Raw genomic sequence first — 22,378 nt, 5'->3', positions numbered from 1 at the left:
CTCCTTATTCTGACTTTGTGTTCCAGAATTAATCTATTTATTTGAATGTCCAGTATCTTGAAAATGGTCTCCACAATTCTCTTCCATACTAAGATGTATTTATGACAAACACCTGTAACTCAAACTCTTTTTTCCATGAATAACGTTCCAGCAATCCCACTGTAAAATCCTACATTCCACTTTTCCTCAAATATATTTTAAAGTATTTTTTTCATGACATGCTTAACATACTAAAATCTTCCTGCAGAAAGCTTCAGTCTTACAAATCTACCACACATTGAATTACTACTTAGCAATGACCTGTTTTGTAATATATTTATGACATAAATGCCCTGAAATTCTAAACTCCATAAATTCTGAAATATGTTTGAAAATTCTACACATGCGAAAGTATTTTTCGAGCAGTCCTCTCGTATTCTGCTTTTACCTTACAGCAATCCTTCCACACCTTGAAATCTTTGTCCATAAATCCCCAATTTTCTTCAATATTTTTCTGAGAATAAATAGTATTCTAAAACTTATTCCATGAATCCCGCTGCACCCTGAATTATTTCCAGACGGTCTATTTATCTTATGACCTTTGGCCAAACATCCCTATAAAAGTTATTTTTCGGATGCCCACTTTAACATGAAATTCCCTTTCAGATATCCAATGTAGCCTAAAATTATTTAAGACACTTACCTGTATCTTACAATCTATCTCCTTAGATCTTTGTTTAAAAATATTTATGAAAGTCTTACACTAACCTGAACTGCTATTTTACTAGAAATTTAAATTGCCCTTTAACACAGTAAAATCAGAAATGTGTGCATTCCCCGTGTCTCCTTTATTCAGTAGTTGCCATGTGCAAACCCTAAAAGCAATCTTATGCACACAAAAGGCGAGCTAGTTAATGATGCTGTGAAGCATGGTGCCTCCACCTTACTTGTGAGCACTTTTACCCTCTGAGCACCTGGTTTTCGAAGTGCCTTTTCCGGTGGCTAATTTTGTTGCATGTTTTAACAAACGTGTTTGTGAGCAAAAGCATGGACGTCATTTAGGGGTCGGCAGGAGTTGCAGCTGCGACCCCTGGCTTGCCCTTTGCGACTCCTGGAACTGCCTTTGCGGCCCCTCCTTCAGAAATGGCAAAATTCAATGCCTGGCAAACAGGAGTAGCTCGTCCTTATGAACGTCAGTTGGGGCTCCACTGACTTTGTTTTCTGACAATTTCCATGACACCAGTAGTGAATAATAACATATTATTCACTATTGGTGTGATAAAAATGTGTTGTATCGTTTATGTTGTATCTTTATGAAGTTCCATGTTGTCGGGCTCGCGCTAGCTAGGCGCGAGCCGGAGAACAAAGGAATGTGAGGAAGGAGTGTTGGGGGGTGCGAGGAGACGGTTGGAGAGCGGACAGGAGGCGAGGAGGTAACCGGTCTGTGTGCTGCGGCCGGGGTTTTTTATGTAATGGAATAAATAGAATTTACCTGTTGAGACCACGCTGCTGGAGTTCCTTTATTTCATCTAAGAAGATTCTCAACAAATTTGGCGACGAGTTGCGCAGCCCCGGCTTCCACGCGTATTGATGTTTCCTCTCCGCCTTGCTGAACTTGACTGCTGCTTTAGGACTTATCGAGGAGAATGTTGCAGTAACTATTAATCAGGATTTTTTTTCTTTTATTTTTTTTTCTTTCTCCGTGTTTATTTTTTGGTGGTTCCTTGGCTAGCGGAGCGGCGCGAGCAAGGCAGCGCGAGCGTCCTTTAATCTACAGACGCGCATGCTCAATGTGCGTCTCCTCGGCAACGGCAACGTCACGGAAGCGGAGCACCATGACGCGAGCGTCTCCAAGGAGACGGAGACGCTAGCCAGGTCCGTCTATTTTGTGTGTGTCTCCTGGGCAACGTCACGGAAGCCGTTTCCTTGTTAAAGGAACGTTTGCACCATTTCGCTAGCGTCTCCAAGGAGACGGAGACGCTAGCCAGGTCAACCTTCGTTTTTTTTTAATTTATACTTGTTTAAGTGGAATAACATAATTACTTATGGCTTCAAGTAATTTGAATTTACCACCACCTCAACCTTTCATACCTGGATCTGGTGATACTTCCACAAAGTGGCAAGAATGGCGGGAATATTTCTTAAATTACATTTCTACGTGTGATGCAGAAAATGATTTTTCTGCTGATAAAAAGAAGAAAATTTTATTACATTGTCTGGGACCGCTTGGTCTGAAAACTTACAATAGAATTGAAAAGAAACATAGAGAGCATGGTGATGTTTTTTGTCATGCTTTAGAAGATTTTGATAGATACTATGCTCCTACTGTTTGCGTAGGTAATGATCGTTACAAATTTTACCATAGGAAGCAGGAGAAGGAAGAAACCATTGAACAATATGTTTCAGTCTTCAAGAATTTGGCTTTAACATGTAGGTTTGGTGTCTTGCACGATGTACTTATAAGGGATCAGATTGTTATGCATGCAGCAAATCGGGATATACAGGATTGTTTATGGACTAAAGGAGAGTCGTCTTTACAGGAAGTCATCGATGTTGTAAAAAAAGCAGAACTGACTGGAAGATGTGCAAAAGCAGTTCTACAGGGAAGTAAAAAAAATGATGACATTTTTTCTGGATCTGACATTCTTGTAAACAATGTTAGGGAGGTGAAGTATGGGTCTGACAAGTTTTCAAAGAAAGACTACACCAGTAAAAATAAAAAGCAAACCAAGAAGGATTTTAGTAAAAAGAATGTTACATGTTTTAGATGTGGTTTGATGGGTCATTATGCCAATGATAAAAACTGTCCTGCCAGGAACCAGAAATGTTCTGGTTGTGGCATCAGTGGTCATTTTGTTAAAGTTTGCAGGAGGAAAAAAGATTCGGCGATAAAACTTTTAGAGAGTGCAACGGACTCAGCTTCTTCCTCAGACAGTGACGACAGGAATATGTGGGTACTCAATGTAAAGGATCATGAATCTTCGACACTAGATTTTCTGCGGAAAAAAACGAAATGCGACATTTCTATTGGGGATGTCACTATCACTTTCACTGCTGACTCTGGTTCGCCTTATACTATTGTAAATGAACTGGTTTGGTTAAAAAAATTTGAACATGTTATTGGTGGGGTTCTAGACAGTCCTGATATCTCTCCTAAAAGTTTTACTGGAGAGCCAATCCAGTTGATAGGGTACAAGAAATTGTTATTTTCTTTCAAAGACCGTAAGGCAGAATGCAAATTGTATGTTTCTAAGACTGGACCTTCGGTTTTAGGCTGGTGGGATCAAGGAGCACTTGGAATAGTCCTAGATCCAAACAGTTTGGAACCAGTGTCCGTTATACAGGGTGGTGAGATGAGTGATGCAACTATTAGGGATTTGTTTCCACGAGTATTTTCGGGGACTATAGGCATGTTAAAAAATTCCAACACAAAATCATACTTAAGGATAACGCTGTACCGGTAATACACAAGGCCAGGAATATTCCCATAAGTATTAGAGACGAAGTGTCTGGAGAATTAGACAAGTTATTGCAAGCTGGTACTATTGAGCAGGTGGAATCATCCGATTGGATTTTGCCATTGGTTGTAGCGAGACGTTCCAATGGCAAGTTAAGATTGTGTGTGGATCTTAGGGACCTCAATAAAAACATTTTGGTAGATCAATTTCCATTACCTAAGATCAGCGAAGTGTTAACACTTACTAAAGGCAAAGAATGGTTTACCACAATCGATTTGACTTCCGCGTATCATCAGATTTCTTTGCATCCTGAAAGCCGTAGATTGACCGCGTTTATTACACCATTTGGGTGTTATCAATTTGTTAGGGTGCCATTTGGGTTGGCATCTGCGGCTGCTATGTTTCAAAGGCTGATGTATAAATTATTTTGTAAGATGCGTGATGTATTTTTTTTTCAAGATGACATATTATGGGAGATACGAGAGATAATCACAATGCCAAAGTTAGAAAGGTTCTCCAGGTGTTGGAAGATAATGGACTTACTGCAGAATATAGCAAATGCAAAATTGCTAGGCGAAGTGTCACATATTTGGGACACGAAGTTAGTGGTAATGGCATCCAACCTAAAGCTAGTTTAATACAGGCCATTAAAAAATCACCTGCACCTACAAACAAGGATGAAGTTAGGGCGTTTTTAGGCTTTGCAGAGTATTATGCCAAGTTTGTCCATAATTTTTCGCAAAAAACTTTTCCCATTAGGCAATTACTTAACAATAGGTGTGTATTCAAGTGGTCTGTGGAGTGTGAAAAGGCTTTTGAAATAATTAAAAGAGACATTATTCAGGCACCTGCTCTACAAGGATTTGACCCAAACTTGCAAAGCATTGTTACTACGGACCCTAGTAGTAAGGGGTTGGGAGCTGTACTCTCACAAATGAATGAGAATAATGAGGAATGTGTAATTGCATTTGCTTCCCGTTCGATAACTGATGCTGAAGCAAAATATTCGGTTATAGAGAGGGAAGCTCTTGCATGTGTGTGGGGTTTGGAACATTTCAGGGCATTTGTTTGGGGTACTAATGTCATTTTGCGGAGTGACCATAAACCACTCACCAAGGTCTTAACGACTAAAGGTTTGTTCAAGGCTTCACCACGAATAGCTTGGTTATCCATAAGATTACTAGATTATAAGTATGAGGTATGTTATGTGCCGGGGGTCAAGAATAAAATTGCTGATTTCCTAAGTAGGATGCCCCTTGTTAGTACGGATGATAGTGGGGATGGTTTGGAAGATTGTTGGGTAGCCGATATTGTACAAGATGTTCAGGGTATTACTGATGATGAATGGAATAAAGCTGTGGAGGAAGATCAAGTTTTAAACAATGTTCAAACCATGTTGTGTGAGGGATGGCCTCATAAAAAAAATTTGGATGAGAATTTCAGACGATTTTGGGAGGTGAAGGATGAATTGTCTGTTGAGGGCAACAAGTTAATGCGTAATGGGAAATTAATACCCCCTGAAGTACTTAGAGATATGGTTTTGGATTTGTGTCATGATGGCCATCTAGGTATATCCAAAACAAAAAGTAAAATTAAACAATTGTATTGGTGGCCAGGAATAGATGTGGCTGTGGAAAGAATGGTAAGAGAATGTTTTTTATGCAATGATTCAGAGAAGACTTTATCAACATTTAGACCACCGCTAGTTCCTATCAGGTGTCCTGATATGCCTTGGGAAAAAATTGGTTTAGATATTGCTGGTCCTATACATGCGGATGGTGAGTGTAAATATATAGTAGTGATGTATGATCATTTTTCTAAATGGCCTGAAATCAGTATCATGACCAAGGTTGATTCTGGTTCCATTGTGAATTTTTTGGATATGGTTTTCCTAAGAGAAGGTTTCCCCAAAGCTGTAATTACGGACAATGGACCGCAATTCATTTCTGATAAGTTTAAGAATTTTTTATGGAGGTGTGGCATTAAACACATTACTATGTCCAATTATCACCCGGCTGGTAACGGTGCTGTTGAGCGCTTTAACAGAGTGTTGAAGAACAGCATACAGCTGGCAGTAAATGCAAAACTAAGTTGGGAAAAAGAAGTTTGGAGAACTGTTTGGTCATACAGGACCACACCTTGTAATTCTACGGGGCACAGTCCTTTCGAGATTATGAGGGGTAGAATTCCGTTATGGAAGGATAACATTGGTTGGATGAAGGATGGTAGGAAGAGTGGTTGGACTGTGGAAGGTGTTAGGAACAACATTAAAATGGCGCAGACGCGTTCAAAAGGAAACTATGATATAAAACACAAGTGCAAAATGGTGAATATACAAATAGGTGATTTGGTTAAGGTGAAAGTTCCAGGTTTCAAAAAATATGGAGCGGGTAAATATTATCCTCCTTTGAAAGTTTTGAAAATTTTGTGTAATGCAGTGCTACTTGAAGATGGAAAAGTGTGGCATTTAAGCAGGGTTTCCCCATATAAAGGAGAGGGGAAGAAGAGTATGATTGGAACTAAATGGTTCGTGGATGATGAGGTTAGTAATGACATGTCCTCACAATGTGAATTTGGAGTTCCAGTTCGACATGCCAATGAGACGCAGATGGGTGGAGGCAACGGAGTTCCTATGCAAAGTGATAAGGTAACAGAAAAAAGAAAAAGGAATGTTCAAGAAGAAGGTATGACAAGCTTAGAGAGTAGGTTTAGTAGGTGTGGCAGGAAAATCACAAGACCGGGAAAGTTAAGAGAATATGTATGCAACTAAGTCCAAATTCATTGTAAAATTAAATAGTTAAGATAGGATTCTTGTAGTCATTAGACATTGTTGGGTATTGTTGGAATAAGTAACGATGTTGTGTATACTTGATATATATATATAAAAAAAAATATATATATATATATATATTATTATTATTTTTTTTTTTTTTTTAGTGTAAGGGGAAAGATGTGTTGTATCGTTTATGTTGTATCTTTATGAAGTTCCATGTTGTCGGGCTCGCGCTAGCTGGGCGCGAGCCGGAGAACAAAGGAATGTGAGGAAGGAATGTTGGGGGGTGCAAGGAGACGGTTGGAGAGCGGACCGGAGGCGAGGAGGTAACCGGTCTGTGTGCTGCGGCCGGGGTTTTTTATGTAATGGAATAAATTGAATTTACCTGTTGAGACCACGCTGCTGGAGTTCCTTTATTTCATCTAAGAAGATTCTCAACAAAATGGAGTACAATTAGCAGGAATATGCCCTTCCATGACAGCTGAAGTAAGCAAAAAATGCTTTTAAATGTATGTTGTGTGCATGCTTGCCGATGAGAGTGTGTTTATGCTAGAGAGTGTATAGAAGTGTGAATTTATGTGTATGTGTAGGCATGTATGTATCAGTGAAAGTGGAGGTTAAAGGTCGTGTGATGTCACTTCCACTATCCCCTGGCATTTCGGTGAATTGATGTCCATGAGCAAAAGTAGATTCAGTGTTTCAAAGCCAAGAGTGAGCAGTTCATTCAGGCCTGATTTTACCTTTCATGCTGGTACTCTTTTCGGTTTTACAATTCTAATGGGACTTTAAGAACATGGGTGTGAAAAATAAACGACAATAAGGAAAGTTACACTCGCCTAACACAGCGCACTGTGAGATCTCTGATAAAAAAAGCTACAAAAAACTACATTTTTCCAGAAGTGCCTTGGAAATTCAAAAGCACTTGCCTAGCTTAGATTCAGCACTGGGTTTTTCTTTTGGCTAGCCGATTCACTGCTTTCTTTAATAGTTAACAGTGTAATTGAATGTATCTTAACAGAAGGTGACTTTACCCATTTTAAAATCCACTAAGCATAGGTTTGTTCACAGCAACCCCAAATAAGTGGACACCATGAAATCGCATTTAGCTTGAAGATAGAACACATACTGAAAGAGTGTCGTTTTAGGTATGCATAAATCTGCCTAGTGGCTTTTGCAAAAAACTGACAGGAAATAAATGAGTCAGACAATCTATACTTTGCTATTTTCATTCTTTGATTGGTCAGTGCTCCCAAGATTTTTATCTGAGCTCACTTCCCGTCTCACCTAAAGAAAGCGTTTGGGACTCCATCAGAGTGCACATGTATTTTTGTTCTCTCCTGTACGTGTTGCTCCTGCTTTACATCTCTGCACTTGTGCTCCCCATGTTGCTCCAGCAGCTCATCTGTTGCTTCCCCACCACTCCCCAATAAGCTTTTTCTTTTACATCATCCCAATAAGCTCCACTGCGGCTTCCACCGCTCTCTGTACACACTGATACTTGTCAGCTTGACTTACTTGCCCCTCAGACCCCCTGTTGCTGTCAGCCCCCCAGTCTCATTTTTTAAATTCCATTTTATTTTTTTGTTTACTTTTTGTAAAAAAGGGCCAGTAGCTGAAATTTGACACTGGGCTGTTATGTTCACTTTTGCAAACTTTTTTATATTTTTTAATTTAGTGCTTGATGTAGTGACAGCTTAATAAATGGATCTGCTGAAAAAGATAACTGTGAGTTCTGCAGAAACATATAGGTCATAGTAAACATTAGTTTTAAGAAACACAACAAGGGATTTGACAGCAGATAATGGTTTTGCATCGTCATTTAGCACAGAGCGTAAACAGTGGTGGATTCTGCCTTAGTGCAAGCCTGTTGAGAATATTTTAAAGTCAGATAGTCTGGGCTGGGCACAATGACGTCAAACAAGAGATAAGCACTCGCTATGCAAAAAACCCAAACGGTTTTTCTATGTTATCTCACCCTTATTCTGAGAACTACAAGAGAGGGTTTCTGCTAAACACGGACACGTACACAATTCTTGGAAATACTTACGTATGTTGGCAATATCTTATCTGCCCCGCTTGCTATTTACGTCATATAGGAATTTGTAACTCATATTTTTTGTGGCTTTTACAGTATATATACCACCGCTTGTAATCCAGAAATTTAAACTTCAGACTTTGGTCTCTTTTTGAGACTGGACGATTTTCCCAATTGATTGACTGATTAAAACCATATTATTGTGGAAAATTGTTCTGTCTGACTTTATTAATACATTTTCCTCTAACATATTGGCGAGCCAGCCGGGAGCTCTGCATGACTTCACCGACTGCCAGCCCAGAATACAGCCTGTTCTCCAAGAAGTGATTTGCACACTTTTGACAGGTAAAAGAGACGCAGTAATTCAGTAAAATTCTCTGCATTTCTAAGAGGCAGGTAGGACTCGTGAGTTTGGCATTTTGAAGGTGGAAATAGTACGAGGTCCATTCATTTTTTATATGCAAAGACCATAAAAATGTTTACAATAATATATAATTTTATTGTCAGCATGCAAGATTGTGTATTGACAATATTAAGCGATCTCGCTGGTAAGACCAAAAGATACAAAGGACTCAACTACATAGTTGAAAGTGGCCAAGGCAGAACAAGGCTTGAGGCTGAGTAATCAGTGTTTGTTCTGCAAAATAGTGAAAAGTTGTCCTCTTTAGAAATCCAGAGTTAAGTGGCCAGTAATGCTTTATTTGCCCTAATGTGTAATTTAGAATTGATACAGTAGTGGTCTGGTTACTTCAGCATGAAATTTAGTATTGCTGTATATGTACATGTATGTATAAGACAGAAATGTGGCCACACAATAATGTTCATGTATAGATTTATGCTATATAGTGTATAATTTAGGAATAAGTATTAGATTACCTATTCTTATAAGGGATACATTACAACATTATACATAAAAGTTAAAAGTAATTGACTGAATTAGGTTAATGTCCCAACAGTTAACTGATTAATTACAACAGACCCCAGGATTAATTATGCATTTTTATAACGGTCCAGCTGTTGCCCTCTCCAATGGAACTGACCTCAGATCAGGAAATATTAAAGCCATTGAATAACTCTTAATGTTAGAAATGTATGAATGCCTAGGTATTAATTGTATATCACCTCTAGGCCTTAATACAACTTACAATAACATAACAGAAGTACCCCGTCAGACAACTAAAAAATAACCATTCAAAGAACTATTGTAAGATCGTTGTCTTCCATGAAAGAAGTAGTGTAGTAGTCTCATGAACCCCATAATAATTACTAACTATTATCCCCAGTATGGAAATATGGAGCCTCAAGATTGAGGGCTAAGACAATTATCAAACAGCATAGACTGGGGTGTACCCCCAGGAGTAGTGAGAGAAGCTGACTGCGGATAAAATATCATCATTATTAAGGACAGACAGTAGGAAATTGGCCAAACACCTCAGAGACCCCAGCATTAACAAATATAGACACCGAGAGAGGCACAACAAGACATAAAAAATTATTTTTAGCATAATCTGAAGCAAGGATTAAAAAACATCTCGGAAGTGGGGAAATGCTCTCCCTCATGTAACATAGTGCTCAGTGAATAAATATTTACTCAGATAGTCTGTTTAATTTATTTATGTGTGAGACTTACGCCACCTTGTGGCTGACAACAGAATATATTGAAGTAATTTCAACTTTTTGGTGGAACCATGGGAAACAGTTGCGTGAGTTCCCTGAACTAATAAAAGACTCATACTTAGTGTTAGACCTCTTATTGTATGTATTTATTAGGGATCTCCCAGTGTGGAATTTAAGATCTGAGTGGTTTGCAGACACCAAAACTATATATTTTCACAATAACATAATTGTTTTTATTTGCATCAGGCAAAAACCCACTCAGGTCACCATAAATATACCTGCCCAAAATATATGTGTGAACTAATTTGTTTTAGAAATAAGGGATAAATATATCTGATGTTCACTTTCATGGCCTCAGAAAAGTTTATATGAAGTATGGAAATATCCCATGAAGTAAATAGGAGTTCACTTACAACGTAAACTGTATAGTACATACGATTAAGTTCACTAAAAAGACATGGGGTCTCCTTTGGAACACATGGTTAAGGTGTTAGCAGGAGATAAGGACAAGATAAAGAAATATTGTAAAGAATGGCATAAGGCAACATTAAAACTTGCACATGCCCAGCCCAAAGAGGGCACCATTTACATTACAACGGTAGAACACATGGCCAACTTCCTACAAAGCAAATTCAAGGGAAGTAAACTAGAGAAAAGGAAGACCACACTAGTCCTATGGAAGGTCTTTTGTGAAACAAAGATGAGAAAATCAAAGATAAAGTCTGAGACCAGCCCTACAGCTCCTCCACCTCTCTGCAAGATGTACAAGTAAGTTTAGATAGTGCAAAGGTATGGGGCATGTGTACGATGAAACATGGCACACTGCAGTCACTACCCACCTCTTCAAAATCTCCTGCTGTAGGATTTACAGTCCCTGAGTATAAGCCACCATCAGAATCTTCTTCTAAACATGGAGAGTATGGATGTTCGTATAGCTCCATGACCTAGAATGGCTAGTACACCACATGAGATGTTGGGTGGGGATAGTACTAAATACGTCGGGGTGGTAGAAACTACATTTCCACTTCATTTAGAGGATGAGATGTACCCCCCTAGGAAAGATGAGGGTGCAATTAACAAAGGGTCAGAGGTAGCCTGGACACCAGAATATACTTTCATAGGGTGCTGGAACTTTATACACCTAGGAGCAGACAAGAATAGTGTAGACAAGTGGATCAACATGTAGGAGGATGGACAAGCAGACCCAAGAGTGACCGAGGAAAGGAGAAAAGGGCCCCTGGGACAGTGGAGGGCCCCAAATGTGCCACATAAGATCGAACAAAGAAGACCAGAGGACATAGTCCTTACACACAGCATCCTAGGAGAAGAAGATATGGACTCAGAAAAATCCTGCCAAGGGCCAAAGGAGGCATTAGATGACATCACTGAACATATAAACAGAATGTCCCTTCTTGAGGAATGTAATAGGGAACAGTCACAGTATGCCTGTGTGGGAGAAGAAAGCAATAAGGAAGGACAAGCCTTACAAAAAGGGCAACTGGAATTAAGGAGATTAGCATTTGATGGTGCGATGCACACCCATATGGGAGAAAGAGAACATTTGGCATAGCAGGGAAGATGACACTGAGGAAAGATCTGGCACGGGTACTCCCTTCGTGTCCAGGCAATGATTTGATGCCCAATGAAATGGTCGCCCAACATGAGAATGTTGTCCCTTTTACTGACAACCTCTTGGGCTGGACAGAAGGATTGACATCACAGATGACACCATGGCCGCAAGAGGGTTCCTTTGAGCCCTGAGACATGGCAAATGCAGAAATGTGCATTTCACAGGGCATAGGGGATCCTTAGTGGGATTATCCCTTTATGCAAGAAAGTCTCAGAGTGTGGCAGAGATATTCCCGTAGGTATGACTCTTGTCACCCTACTGGCCATAGGACTACAGTCTTGACACAATTGCCCTTGATACCTAAAGGCCCAGGGGCGCCTCAGTATGTACCATAGCCCCAGATGGATTAAAAACAATCTTTAAAAACATTTGCCATCGCTGGCTGAAGGAACTGGGAAATGGCTAGCAGCTTTAGAAAAACATACCACAGGGATTACTCTTGCAATAGGGGACATTAAACGTTTTTTATATAGGAGATGAGACAGACACACTGTTAATAAAGGCTGGAGTAAAGGATGTGACATTGATCAGCCCAAAAATGTGATTGGCACCCTTTAACAGAGTAAGGGGAACACTTTGGAGACAACTGAGAAAAATTTATCCAGACAGACCAGACATTGGGTCTCTTATGGCACAGACAATGCCCCCAAATGAGGATCCTTTCCAATTCCTCAGCAGAATGAAGGACAAATGGACAAAAGAAGTAGGGGAGAGTTTGGACATGACTGGACAGAAAGGAATACTGTTTTATAACATAGTTAAAATGGGTCTACTAGCTGAGTTGCAGGACAAGCTAGATAATATAGTGGCCTTAGATGCAAAACCATGCACAGAGATACATGCACACAATACATTTATGTAAGAAGAGACAGGAATAAGAAAAAAGTGAGAAAGACAAAATAGAGAAAGCAGCAGCTAAACTGGTCCAGCAGAAGTTGACCAAGAAAACAGAGAGAGGAATTGCCGCTGCAGTGTCCCTAGGTGTGCCCTCTTTGGGTACCCTCATGCCACCCAACCAGTATGTCCAAAGAGGCAATAATAGGAATAATGTAAGAGGAGGGTGTTGAAGGATTTAGGGAAATAGAGTAAGCACATTCCAGAGTGGACAGACAAGCAACTATTGCAGGATGCCAGGACATTTCATTAAAAGTTGCAGGTTCAAAAGGGAAGATGAACTTAAAAACCAGACAAGGGCGACATATGGCCATCAAATGGCATTACCTGGTGGTATTGGGGCACAACTTGCTATGAGTCCCCAGGTGATATACTTCCAGCAGCCCCAAATGCAATTGCCGCCTCAACCACAAATACCGCCCCAGCAATTACAGCAACCCATGCCCCAAATGTAGTACAGGCCACGACAGACAGGGCAGCACATCTTACAGCACCAAAACTCACAAGAAGGGGTAACAACCAAAATTGTATGGGAGGATATGCCCAATGAAGGTGCCAGTGGACTAGTCTCATGTGTCCAGTCTTATCGGTAACACACAGGCCATATGAGGAACACATTGTCATGGCCTAAATGACAAGGAGTTCACCTTTCTCATCAACACTGGGGCAACTAAGTCCTGTATCCGTAAGAAAGGGCTCCCATTGTCAAATTCATCAATGGACACACAGGTGTTCTCCTGGTCTGTGATGAGGGTTCCTTTCACTAAACCTGTGGAGATGGAAATAGGGGGGAGGTATGTTGATGGTAGTCTCTTATTCTCCCCAAATGCCCCAGCCAACTTGCAAGGACGCGATCTCATGGCAAAGTTAAACATGACTATTCACTTTGAAGAGGATGGATCTTTGATATGTTCTACACCAGAAGTATCCAGTACATGTATCATGACTATGATCACACACCTGTTAGGCTGTGACCAGGTTAGGGCTAGACACACAGACCTTGCAGCTTTCACTGGAGCAGTGTACACTATCATAGCAGACACACCGAAATTGACAGGAAAATTAGTTGAATTACCTAAGAACTTTCTCTTCTGATGGCAGGGCCCCTATTCTGAAGTATTAGACCAATGCTTCATTCTGGAACTAGAGGCTCTGGAAGTGTCTTCCACCTATGGGACACTGATATCAAGTGACCACGCCAGTGCAATGTGGGCATGTGTCATCTTTCATGATCCCAACATAGAGGTGGGAGACATATCAGACGACCAGTTGTTTGTAGATGACCTCAGAAGGATAGAGTTTGTTTTTCAAGACAGTATACCCCTATGCACCAGACTGGCGGCCAGGCCTCCCCTACCAAGAAATTTCTCCAGCCCTATCAAAGACAATGACTTTGCTCAGGTACTCTCTAATTTGTGAGAAAAAGGCCCCCACGATGTAGGCCTCATCCACACAGCAGTATCATTTAGAATAACCCTGAAGGATGGAGCAATGCTGCCAAAATGAAACAATACCCTCTATCCAAAGAAGCTGAGGAGGGCATTGCGTCCTTTATATGGGCACTGGTGGAGCAAGTAGTCATATACCCAGGTGTACCCCCCTGCAACACCCTATTTACCCCATGAAGGCCAAGGGCAACTTGTGGGGTATGATTCAAGACCTGCGTTCCCTTAATCACATAGTGATACCAGAATTCCTTGTAGTGCCCGACCCTTCTGTCATCCTCACCAATGTACCCCAACAATCTAAATACTTTTCAGTTATAGACTCAAAGAATGCATTTTTAGCATTCCTCTGCACCCAGAGAGTCACTACTTGAGCACAATTTCCTATAGCGGTTCTCAGTACCTCCATTTTTGATTACCTCAAGGGTACTGTGAGTCCCTGAGTGTCTTTAACAGGATCGTTAAGTATTACCTCACCAATTTTCAATGTGACAGCATGATGTTGCAGTATGTTGATGACCTACTGATCTGTAGTCAGTCAGAGGAGCGGTGTAGAAAAGACACTGGCCTTCATAACGAGTCTGGCGGTCTTAAGACGGCCAGACTTGGGGTGGCAGTCGGACCGCCGCGGTTGTGGCGGTCCGACTGCCACATTACGACCGTGGCGGAGCCACCACGGCCTGATCACTTGCACCGCTAGGTTGCCCCCAGTCGACAGCCTGCTGGTCTTGGTGATTGTAATCCGCCAGGGTGGCGCTGCATGCAACGCCGCCCTGGGGAATACGTCTCCCCAATCTGCCAGCCTTTTCATATCGGTTGGAAAGCCATGGAAAGGCTGGCGGAATGGAGGTGCCGGGGGCCCGATGTGGGCCCCTGCACTGCCCATGCACTTGGAACGATGTGAACTCGTAATAAGACCAGCAGTGTTCTTGCTACACTGGCGGTCAGGTGGTGGTATGAGTTTGGCGGGCAGCGAAACTCGTAATGAGGGCCACTGTGTCCCTGTTGTGCACCATTGCTCAACAAAGATAAAAGGTGGACAGGGACAAATTACAGTACTGTCAGGAAGAAGTTCAATACTTGGGACAACTGCTGTCAGCCTCTGGCTACCTGTTGAAGCGTTCATCAGACCAGGAACAAAACCAAAGACCAGCCAGTCCTTAAATTATTTATTTGCGTGCACAGAGAATCTGGCGTGAGAGGCCAAGTCTGAGCAGTCCATATTAAGGAAGTCATACATGATCTTTTATTTCTGCAAACCACAAAGTGTGTTCATGCATTTCATTAATTCCCAACATTAGCATGTGATCATTTCCCGAACATTGCAGAAGGTATTACTGTTAATCCTTCATATCGTACCAAATAAAGTAAGGTACAGAACAGAAGGGAAATTACAGAACATAGCCTACATGTCTCACATTGCAAGGTGGAACTTTTCATCTAACAGAGACAACACATACACAGGATAGTACATTTCTTCATACATATTGCTTCAGCTAGCGTGCAATGATATTGCATGAGGGGTGTCTTGATTGCAAGCCTTGCATCATAATGCATTCTGAGCAAACAGAAAAGGACAGAAAATAAAGTTCATATAGGTCAACAAACAGACCTTGTTATTATTGAGTATCACAGAGCCTAGTAGGCCCAAAATGGAGTCAAGGTAAAATGCAATTCCACACGCCAAGTTACCCTCGAAAGAGCAGCATCCATCCGATAATGACAGAGCCTGAGACAGTGAAAGGAATGCAGACGTTTCTGGGCTTATATAATTATGTTAGACAATGGGTTTTGGATTACAGTACTTTAATATCCCCATTGCTTGTATCTACCAAACAGGCTAAAACACAGAACAACAAGAGAACAAGAACTGAAGAGATGAAACAAACATTTAGCAGGTTAAAAACAGAGAGAACAAATGTACCAGTATTAGGAACACCAGACTATAATAACATGTTTTTCCTTTAACTGCCACAGTAATGGCCAGGTGATGACAGCTGTCCCCACCCAAAAGTATCTTTTAGGCCATGAGCCAATTGCGTATTTTAGGGGCCTACTTGATTCTGTCATGAAAGGCCATTACCCTTGTGAACAAGCGTTAGCTGCAGCAGCCTTTACAGTCGAGAAAAGTACCCCCATTGTCATGGGTGCACCTCGTTTACTGTACACTAAACATGCAGTGTTTGCAATTATTCAGAAAGTTAAGATGACACTGACAACAGAGAATATCAGGCTACGAAATAATATTATCATTGCCATCCCAGAAAGTAGTTAAATGTCACTCAGTCAACCCTGCTACCCTCTTTGCATATCAGACACAGATGATGATCTCCATGACTGTGGCACATATACTCCAGGTGAGTGTAGCCAAGCAATAGAAGAGCCCGGTAGGAAAATACCCTCTTTTTGGCATGGTTACCCCACTTTTTGCCTGCTGCCAGTGTGTTTTGACTGTTTTCACTGGGATCCTGCTAACCAGGACCCCAGTGATTGCACTCTCTCCCACTAAATTTGGTTGCTTAGGACTTTGCCCACCCCACAATTGGCATACTGGAGCCTCATATAAATACCTAATATGTGGTACTTAGTTACCCAGGGCATTGAGGCACCAGGGGCTCCCCATGGGCTGCATCATGTTTTGTGCCACCCATGGAAGCCCATGCAAAATGTGGCTGCAGGCCTGCCATTGCAGCCTGTGTGAAAAGGTGCATGCACCCTTTCACTACAGGTCACTACACCAGGTCACTATAAGTCACCCCTGTGGTAGGCCAACCTAGCCCAGAGGACATCATGCAGATACCTGTGTGTGAGGCACCTCTGCATGAGCAGAAGGCTCCTCCGAACTCCAGCTCCATTACACTGGGCTTAGTAAGTGCGAGGAAGCCATTTTACATGTGTACTGGACACCTCTGATAGCAGGTACTTACCTCTACTCTCCTGGTCACTGGGGGTCACTCTGGTTCTCACCTCACCTCACCTTGAGGTTCCTGGTTCCATCAGCTCCCTTCTACTGATTCCATTTCCTTGGGTGGGGGACTGTCTTTCAATTTTTCTAGTATGTGGTTTGGCCCTCCCCTAGGGCCCTCACTATTTGATATTGCTTTTACCAATGCTTATTGCTTTGTATGCTATTTACTGATTGCTAATGTGTCTATAATAGTGTGTTTACTTATCTCCAGTTGGGGGACTGCCTATTCAGTATTCTAGTATTTGCGTTACCCTAATAAAGTACCTTTATTTTTGTAACACTGTAGTTCTTTCATGTGTGTAAGTGCTGTGTGAATATAGTGGTATTGCATAAGCTTTGTATGTCTACTAGATAAGTCTTGGCTGCTCATCCACAGCTACTGCTAGAGAACCCTGACATTCTAGACACTGCTTACTCTTCACTAATAGGGGATAACTGGATGGGTCTTCTACAATAGACCAGGATACAGGAGTAAGACACACATGTGCTGCAGTGGCCAGAGCGATGAAGCATGACTCTTCAGACACACTTCAGATAACAGAACAGATAACTTTGCCACCTCAGTATTCAGCCCAGACTGCTAAATTAGTAGCTTTAGTGGCAGTCCTCAAACAAGGGGAAGGAAAAACAATAACAGTATACTCTGTTTCAGCCTATGTTACCCTGATAGTGCACTCTAGCATCCTGCGGTGGAGCAGACGCTTATTTCCTAAGGCTGATGGAAGACCTGTAATGCACCATCCCCTCTTGCTCTGGCTGATTGGGCAGCCAAAGATGCAGCAAAACACCCCTTAGTGACACACACAGACCACAATTTTAATAACTGGTGAAACATCAACACCATCAGATACTTTGGATGCATCAAGGCATTATACTGAGACAGCTTGCCTGCACCTTAGAGAGATACAAGAAAGTGCCCCAGAGCATGAAAAATAGTTGTGGGAAGCCAGAAGGTGCATACAGACATGAACAGATTAAATATACAGACAGATATTGACAGGAAAGCCTGTCATGTCCCAAGCATTGTTACTGATTGCTCTAAACCAGTTACATCTTCCTTCACTTACTGCCAGCGAAAACACATCCCTCCAAATACGCCAGGATTGGTTTGTCCCCAACCTACATGAGATGATTAAAATGAACATACACACCTGTATGGTGTGCCAGCAGTATTCAAGTCCCACTGTTAAGGTAATAATTTCCATAATAACCCGACCACAAGGATCATTTAAGGAACTGCACATTGACTACATTAATATGATTCACAGATCTAATAATTATCGCTACCTCATAGTTGTAGTTTGCCCATTCTCAAGGTGGATTGAAGCAGGACCACTGTGATGTCAAGTCTGCTGCTAATTTTCTGATCTGTGTGGTAAAATCTGGTGGGGCGTTCCTGAGGGGATCAGATCCAACAATGGCACCCACTTTGTCAATAATATCTTCTCCCATCTCACCACCTTGTTGGGAATAATGCATACACTATCCTCAGCTTATCATACCCTAAGCAATGGTATTGTGTAGTGCCTTAAAGGCTTCCTCAAGAATAAAATAAGTAAACTATGCGTGACATTGAAAAATAAATGGTTATATTGTCTCCCAGTAGGACTGTTTGCCTTGAGACACCCCAGGATCAAATAACCATTTGACTCCTCTTCAAATCATGACAGGCAGAACAATAAGCACATTTGTGCCATTAACTAGGAGACTGAGAGTTCACCTGATGTTGTACAAACTGAAATGAATGTACGTATGTTTGAGTTAAAAAAGATTGCAAAGTTCTTCTTCAACCAGGTTACAAGTATAGCTGACAAGCTCGCCCACACACCTCATGTAGATGACCAATAGACTCCATTGCCATTGGGAACTTTAGTTTACATCTAAAATTTTGGGCGCAAGTGGAAAGATAGCACATTTAATGGACCCTTCCCTGTGACTGAAAACACAATTACAATTGTGAAAGTTCAAGGCCACAAACTCATGGATCCATCTTACGGATATTCGCCTAGGCCTGACTATGCCAACCATCCTTTCGGACACCGAGCAGAAAAAAAGAGATAGGAGAACAGGAGAAGCAATCAAAGTAAAGCCTCCCACTATTGTTCCAACGAAAGACAATACTTCTTTCAAGTTATGTATTTTTTTTTGTTTTTCCTTCTCAGTGCACTAATACTGCTATTCTTAGCCCCAGTGCATTTTTATTCCTTTGATCCTACATCAACTATTACACGCATGGGCAGAACCGTTGATAATGATACTGACCATCTCCATACCTTGTTCTTTGAGAATATGTGGTACCAGCACTTGCATGGTGTGGGCACATCCACATCCAACATCAGCTGTTATATATGTTCCCTTACCCCCCCATGCTGCTGTAGTGGACAGATTGCATCTCCCTTTAGAGGTATCCCCAAATAGTTAATGCTGTCTCCTGCACCTTTTTTTATGCAGAATAAAAGCATAGCTACAACCAACTCATGTTAGACCTGTAACTGCACAAGCGAATATAAGTAGATTTGACACCATACCTGAAGTCCCACAAATCCTGACAGAAAAACTAGAGATAATGGAAGAGATATCAAGAATGAAAAAGGTAGGGCAAAAGAGGGCTCACACAGAGTGGGAAAAAAGGGTATTACACCAAGGCATCTTTGGAAGGTCTTCCCCATTGATCAAATGTAGTAACTATTTTGCTAACCCTCTACCAAAAGGGACAGTAAGGGTGGGGAGTTACCTCAACTTCAAGATCATCACCTACAGCACTGATAAGCAGGGTGATGCTTCCAGCCTGATGGATCACTATTGGATGTGTGGGGCCCAGCTCCACATGCAACTACCCTCGAAATGGAATGGCCTCTGCTCCCTTGTGACTCTAGAACCCTTTTCCCTGGTGATAACAGATGTGAGTATCTCCCAGTTACATTACCACCCCACGGGCCGTCCAACGGCCTTGCATGTTCAGCACTGGACAAAACGAACTGTGGAATACTTTGGTGCTGCAGTTTGGAAAGAAGTTTCACAGAAATACAGACTATTCAATGATGTACAGCTCTTTTTTGGGCGCATTCTAATGTTTATTCACGTAAAAGCAATTGCCCGCTGGCTCCAAGTGACGGGCTGGGAGTTAACAAAGACAATCAATGCAACTGAGGATGGATTCAATGCTATCAAGGAAGAACACAGAGCCCTTAGACTGACGGTAGTGCAGCATAGATATGTATTGGACTTAATGACGGCCATGGAAGGAGGGGTGTGTAAGAAGATTGGGTCGCCCTTCTGTACTTATGAGTCAAGCCAATGATGTGGACAATGGGACATTGACTGAAGCCATTCAAACATTGCATGACCTACACAAGAAAATGATTGATGAAGGGGGTGTCCCTGACGGGTGGTTCGAGGGCTAATTTGAATGGATGGCGTCCTCTGTGTAAGGGTTGTTTAAGGCCTTGTTACTTTTTATAGTGATATTGCTCTTGACATGTCTTATTTTTCAGGTAATATTAGCATGTTATAAAAGGATGACAGCTAAAATGTGAGGAGTCTTTTCGGTTAGGAAATGCGCTAAGGATGTTGAGGGATAGAATAGTGAGCATAAGGTGATCCTCTTAGTAGATGGGAAGGTGAGAAAAATAATTGAATAATCAACTAGAGGGAAAACTGATGTGGGGAAATAATAGGTATACATTTTATAGACATATAAACAAATAGAAACCCCCAAACCCCAATACAAACACTTAGTTTTAAAACCTATATAAGTAGTGAACTGGCCTAAGCTAAATAAATGGATGTGCTTAAAAAAGATAAATGTGGGTTCTGCAGAAACACGTAGTTCATAATACACATTCGTTTTAAGAAACACAGCAAGAGATTTGACAGCAGAAAATGGTTTTGCATCTTCATTGAGCATTCAGCAAGCCTGTTGAGACTATGTTAAAGTCAGATAGGCTAGGCTGGGCCCAATGACGTCAAACAAGAAATAAACTATTGCTATGCAGAAAAACGAAACTGTTTTTCTATGTTATTTAGTCCTTATTCTGAGACATACAAAAACCAACAAGAAGGGGCTTCTGCTAAACATGGACATGTACACAATTCTTGGAATTACTTATGTATGTTGACAGTATCTTATCTACCCAGCTTGCTCTTTACATCATATGGGAATTTGTAACTTGTGTTTTACAGTATATATACCACTGCTTTGTAATCCAGAACTTTGAACTACAGACTTTGGTCTCTTTTTGAGACTGGCTCATTTTCCCAATTTATCTATTGATTAAAACCATATTATGGTGTACAATTGTTCTGTCTTACTTTATTAATAGATTTTCCTTCAACACGCTCCAAGATGATCTTGGAGCAATAAATTAAAGGAAAAAATGGCTGCTGCATAATCATGATGCTTACATGCACAAGTGGAGATGCATGCATGTACATATATCATCTCCTTGGGGCAGTTGTATCATCATGCCCTGAGACCAACCCCCTGAAAAAAACTAAAGTTAATGTGCTGTAATAGTTAGGTGAATATGTCAGTGACAACATTAACATTTTGAACTCAAACGCATGGGGAATCCTTAATACTGCTTCTACAAAAAGGTATCTGGACTCTGTTAATTCATCCTGTTTACAAGGGCGGTACACAGTCCCGCTCAGTTCGGCAAGTCTTGATGGCCGCAAAGCAGTATGAAGGATTTCCCAAGCGTTCCTCACTGTTTGTGGAAGCATGATGCATATTATGTTGAGCTGAACAGATCTTTGGACCGTGATGGGAAGTTGGATGAATTAATAGTGTTCGGATATAGTGTCTCAGAAACAGTGAGCAACAGTTGTTGTAATTAATTCCTTCATGACAGGTTGTCCTGAGGATGGTCTCAGTCACTGTTTGAGCCACGGGAGACCAAAACGTCGACCCTAGACCATCATGACGAAACCCATCGCATTTCTGCTCAAATATTTCATGAAAGATTCTGATTGCATATGTGGCATCAGACAGGGCTGATTAATTATGAACTGTTGTTTGTATTAGAGAGTCAGGGGGTCCTCCTTCTGAACACTAGATGAGGAGGTAGTGGGACGGGAGTAGGTTGCCTGTACTTGCATACATGATAAATCAGTGTTGTTGTTGCTGCTCTAATTTCTTGTATAAACTTGATGATCATATAAAAATGACATGCATTTTATATCACACCGAATGTGTATTTATTCAAATATAGAATTGGTCCATGCACGGACTAGAATATTGAATGTTGATATTCATCTATATTGAGCTCATTACCAAAATGAGCCCTCCTTGAAATTTTTTTACATTAGAATTCAGTTGCCGGCCATCTTTTAAGCCCACTTTTCTTTATATGTGTGGTGTCCTTTGGTGGCCGATCACCCCCAGAGGAAACCACACATTTAAAAAAATGTAGATAGAGGGTCCACCTTCATCATGAGTTAACCCCCTTTCAGGGCCTCATATATATATTTTTTTAGTATTGTGTGTTTTTCCCTAGAAAGGCAATTGGGCCCCCCAAGGAAAAACACACATTTTTAAGACATATTTGATGTATTGGCCACATAATTATCATCCGCTG

This window comes from Pleurodeles waltl, chromosome 4_2, assembly GCF_031143425.1.
Source record: "Pleurodeles waltl isolate 20211129_DDA chromosome 4_2, aPleWal1.hap1.20221129, whole genome shotgun sequence".
NCBI lineage: Eukaryota > Metazoa > Chordata > Amphibia > Caudata > Salamandridae > Pleurodeles > Pleurodeles waltl.
Note: the sequence above shows the minus strand (reverse complement) of the source record.